The sequence below is a fragment of the Daucus carota genome, chromosome 2 (genome assembly GCF_001625215.2).
Source record: "Daucus carota subsp. sativus chromosome 2, DH1 v3.0, whole genome shotgun sequence".
NCBI lineage: Eukaryota > Viridiplantae > Streptophyta > Magnoliopsida > Apiales > Apiaceae > Daucus > Daucus carota.
Window position 1 is genome coordinate 5,104,939 of NC_030382.2, and position 5,631 is coordinate 5,110,569.

Here is a 5,631-nt window from a genome sequence, read left to right on the forward strand (position 1 = left end):
ACACTGAAAGGGAAAAGCAGAAGATTGCAAGGATGAAAGAATTGGACTCCATTGCAAAGAGAGTGGCTCAACTGGGCAAGAAATCATCTACATCTTCTACAGCCACCACAGCTCAAATCTCTTTTCCAACCACAACCACAATTCTCAGGGTAATTACACCTGAGATTGTTATTCCCTCCAAGACAGAAAAGGGTGAGCCATCATTTCTGAATGAGTTCAAGCCAATTCTGTTTCCAAACAATTGTGGTTACTCCAGGCCTGGAAAAGACTCAAGCTCAATCTACTTTCCACTAGCCAGGCCTGACAAAAATGAATACAAACTTTTGGGCCAAGAAATCAAAAGTTATAAAGATTGTGCAGATGTGGCCTTAAAGGCTCATTTTGCCATCATTTACAGAGAAGGCCAGAAGCTGTTTATTGGAACTGGCCATCCTCACTACTCATTTGCAAAAGCTGAAGAGGTGGCCAGAGAATGTGAAAAAGAGGAGTTTGAATCCCAACTCTCTTTGAACCAAATAGAGGTGGATGAAAGGTATGCTATTGAGCTGGAAGAGGAGTTGGCAGCTGAGCTTTTAAATGAGAAAGGATTGCCTCTTGAATCTTCTCCAAAGAAAAAGAGAGTCAAATCTAAGACTAAGATGCCTGAGGCAGCCAAGAGAAGAGAAGAAGTGCCAGAAAAGCCTATCTCAAAGCCTTCTTCTCCAATCAAGGATACCACAGTAGTACATCCAGATGTCAACTTCCATGATGAGCCAATAATGCCAAAGGAGGAGCCAATTGACTTGGAAGATATCCCAATTCCAGCTTTTCTTGTTCAAGAATCTTCCAAGCCAAAGAAGAAAGTCAAGTCTGTGGCTAAGAGGATGGCTAACCCTCCTAAACCTCCAAAAGAACCTGAAAATCCTGATGACTATCTGATCATTGCTAACATTGAAGAAATTTCTGAGTTGGAGCTGGAGCTGGATGATCTTCAAGAAGTAAGAGGAATAGAAGCAACTTCAAAGTTACCTGAAAGATTGGTATTCTCTTACAAAAACAAGGGTGATGTCATCTGGCCTCTTCACAGAGTTCTGAATTCTGAGGGATTCAGTTCTCTAACAAAAATATATGGATCTATGAAGAGGACTGGAGGATTTACACCACCTGCAAAGCAAATGGTACTAAAGAGAATCCTTGAGATCAGGAAGGAATGGAACTCAGATGCTAGTCTACAAAGAAGGCTGAAAATTCCCTACACTGGAAAGAAAATTCATCATGAACCTACTCCAGTCATGGAATTTAGGGACAATCAAGGTGTTAGGAGATTTTTCAGACCTAAAGATCAACTCAAGGTTGCTAGCATGAATACTCTGAAGACTCTCCAATCCAAGCTCAACAGACAAGATAGTGATGAAGAATGGTTCTACAGGATCTTTCAGAAGCAGATTAATATTCTTGAAGAAAAACTTAAGTCCAGAAGAAGAAGATCTTCTAGGAACAAGTAACTGCTCAGTCTAGAGGAGCATAATCATCTGTAATCTTTTCTAACTCTTGTATTTAAATTCTGCATTTTATTTTATTAATGTTTTGTTATCATCAAGTGTAGAATTTATGTCTGCATCTTCTCCAGTCATAAATTGGGGGAGATTGTTAGGAATCAATAATTTTTGATGATAACATAAACATTTTGTAACATGTCTTACTTAGAATCTTTATCAAATTTCAGTTGTAATTGTTACATTTCTTGTCTTTGGGAATTATCAACGGATGGGTAGAATAGGATGGCTAATTGTAAATATCCAATGCCATGTAATTTTATCTAAGTGAAGGATATTCAACTGATGAGATGTAACTGTTCAACTGATGAAGACTGGATGATGTTCAACTGATGAAAATCAAGCATTCAACTGAAGACAAAGTGTTCGACGGATGATGCTGAGGAATTCAACTGATGAGACTGGAACAGCATTCAACTGATGGAGTTTGTAATTCATTCAACTGATGAGCCAGGCATTCAACTGATAAAGTCAAGAGCAGTTGAAAGCAACCAGAACTTTCAACTGATGAAGCAAAGAGCAGTTGAAAGTGACTAGAGCTTAAGTCTGACAAATCACATGGATCGAATTACACTAAAATAGACATGGAAGCCTAATTAGGAAAATAAAGAAGAAGCAGAAACATACTTATCTCATGCAGTGCAATCTGGATCAAATCAAGGTGATGGTCAAAGATGAAGACATCTCAGAAAGCATGCATAAGACAAAGTTGTGCAGCATTGTTTTTAGGTTAGAGTGCATTTTGTAATCTAGCTAAATGCTTTGTAAAACTTGGAGTATATAACCGAGTTAGTAGCATCAGTTGAACTTGTTCAAATTACTTGAGAGAAAAATCTGAGAGTTAGAACTTGTTTGAGTGATGAACCAGCAGCTGTGCGAATTGTAAAACAATCCACAGATTCTTCTATATAAAATCTCACGGGTGGATCATTCAATCCACCCGTATTTTTAATACTTGGTGTTTTTCTGTTTATTGTGTTCTTAGTGTATTGTTCTTGAATCTTTTAAATTTGTGAAAGATTGTATTCAACCCCCCCCCCCTTCTACAATCTTTCTCATAGTTGGTGTAAAATAACATTCATACTTAGATGGAACCTATATATACTGCTGAATGCAATTATTGGACAGCTAGATTAGTTGTTTGAGGTGATTAGATGTAACTTACAAGCTAATCTCTACTTTGAGGTGATCTTTGGGGGAAAAATCTTGCTTGCACTCTTGAAAAGATATGCTTCTAGTGCGTCAAGAAGGTCGGGATCACTAGAGATGTTTTCACAGGCAACAGGTGAGCAACATATTACATACTCTTTTCCTGTCAATTAAGTTAAGTTTTAGTAATTGTTCATACATAAATTATTAAGATGATTGGGACCTTCAATTTTTGTCTAGAACTGTATATGCCCTTAGATTCTATGGGTTGATTTGGACCTTTTTCTGCCTTGCATCAGCAGTTGATTCCATAGCACAAATCACAATCTTCCCCGTAACTAAAAAAGGGTCTAGAGTATTGCTTTTGTAATAGCTAGTACAAGTGGAAAAAGTTGTGTCTTAGAACAACTAAAAATAGTATGTGCAAAGCCTTTTAAATATCTATTGATATTTTTTGTTATTTGTATTTTGGAATTTTCTTGTTTATAGAAGACGATACCTTTCATTATGTATGGGAATGCCTGGGAATATATAAAGAGCATATATTGAATATAACCTTTATGATCTTTGAATTTCCCAGATATATAAAAGATTGCAGTACTACATCAATGGAGCTTGCAGCAATAGTCATGGTCCATGATGCAACATTAGCTACACTACCTGGAAAGTGGCCATTTCCTCCTGAAGCAGAGACAAAAATTACTTTGTGAAATGCATGGAAGCTTCCTATTGAAACCAGATCCATGAAATAGTCACGCATATGCCAAGTGGTTATTACTAGACAGAGATCCCCATATGCCTCTAAATGCTACCATTACTGCAACACAAGGTAGCCGGTGATGGAGCTCATATCTACGGAAACACATGCTGACTTATATCCAAGGCTAGGTTCATTAATTTTCGGGAGATTGCAACTAAAGGTAGATTAGTTTAAGTTTTATTTATTGTATGTATTTTAGGTATTTATATATTTGGGATTTGCCACCCTCACGGGAAAATATTGGTGGATATTAGATGGTATACGTGGTACTTGGTTGTAACAGTGATTATTAGTTTGTAATGAAAACTTTTATTTACAAATATTTGGCTTGTTAATTATATTTTCTAGCCTAGTTTAATCGAGTTATGTAAAATCATTGTCTATTATGCTTTTAGCTAATGTGATAATATAGGGTCATTGTCATAAATAACATCATACAATGGCTACTATTCATAAAAAAACATTGTCTTATAAAACTGGAAACAATGATTTTTTGTTACAAAATCATTGTCTAAACAAATGACTTGCAATATTGATGAAGCAAAAACAATTGTTCAAACATGTAAAAGACAACCAACTATCAAAAAGAAAACCATTGACTTACATAACTAAACACAACACCCTCAGTAATTAAAATATTGTCAGAACAAGCCTTACACAAGTAGGCTGGTGTCCTAAACCCGTTGTATAAGAGAGGAAATAACGAGCTTCCCTATTTCAAATATCGTTGTCTGATCTTCTTACTAACAAGTCTAGCTAACTAATGAAACAGTTGTTGCAAGTCTTATTAACAACATGAATTTGGAAAATGACTATTGTTATGAGTCTTTTACAACAATATTTCCTTTTAAGAATCCCGTTGTTGTTTCTGGGTGTCGCACAACACTTTATTAAATGTAAACTGTTGTATTGCTCAATCTCAGACAACGGTCGCACCGTTGTCTGATATGCATATCAGACGGCGTCTCGATAGACCATGGTTTTCCGTGGTTTCAGACAACGGGCAAAAACCGTTGTCTGATGCTGTTTTTGTTGTAGTGAGCCTCTCCTCCAAACCCTCGATGCGCTCTCTGGTAGCGCGAATGCGCGCTTCTTTCCTTGCAGGATCCATTGTTCTAACACTCCTCAAAAGGAAGTTTAGCACTCTACGGTGCTCTTGAATTTCATTTTGAAGTTGCCCCATTTCGGCAGCAATTGCAGAAAGCCTGTTTGCAGCATCCATATCCATACGTGCTAATACTCAATTTCTTTGATTTGATGAAGTGAAGACACTTATCGAGCCTCTATTTAGAGAGTGGTAGAGGAATCTCGCCATGCAGTACGAATTGCATGGCAGGCACAATTCTGACTAGTTCTCCGCACTACTTTTCTGCAGTTGAAGACTATCATGCCTTTTTAATGAAAAACTGGCTGGCTCTGGCTACCTTGCGGAGCAAACAAAATCTCCCCAAATCACACTGCCTGTATGAAAAAACAAACTTTGCACAACCAGCTTACGTGGAAAAGATTCCATATTCCATGCCAATAGACTCGTGACATCCATGTACTGAGTTGTCAAATGAGCCACGTTAATAAAGCCCAAACTTCTACGCATTGGCCCACAGTGTAACATCCCAGATTTTCAGAAATGGTTTATTAATATAGAATAAGTTTTTGAATATTATTATTGGTTTTAATGGACTTTTATCTGATAAGATGAATGGTCTGTGTAGTATAAGTATAATTGTGATGTGGAAATATAAGGTTTAAACAGATTATGCATTCTTCTGTTGTGATTTTGTTTATTTTAGCGACCCGGATTTTTTCAAAATTCGTCTATTGTTATAAAAGTAATTTTCTTAGAAAGAAAGGAAAAAAGTTTAATATTTTATTCCAGTTTAATGTGTTTTCAAAATTGTATATTTGAATCCCGGGTTATTGTGTTATCAATACAAGGACTGTCTTTTCAAAACTATATTTTATATAATTGATTTTAAGGATTTAAAAGATGGCTGTGTGTGTATAATTGTTACATGGCTAAGTGCTGCATGTGAATTGCGAGTTTAATTAGTTATAATAATTAAATGTGAATATCGCATGAATTTTGGTGTAAATTGATTTTCTGTAATTGGTATTTATACGTGCTAGAACTGTGAGTTTAATTATTGATATTATCAGAATGAGTCATATTTTATTTAGATATTTTCA

At 36.2% G+C, this 5,631-nt stretch overlaps 1 long non-coding RNA gene across 1 annotated transcript; it reads left to right on the forward strand.

Moving 5' to 3' along the window:
• The first annotated feature begins 2,617 nt into the window (after positions 1–2,617).
• Positions 2,618–3,766, forward strand: LOC135150246 (uncharacterized). The gene is made up of 2 exons (XR_010288548.1): positions 2,618–2,820; positions 3,265–3,766. It is a non-coding gene; the product is annotated as an uncharacterized LOC135150246 (long non-coding RNA).
• The last annotated feature ends 1,865 nt before the right edge of the window (positions 3,767–5,631 follow it).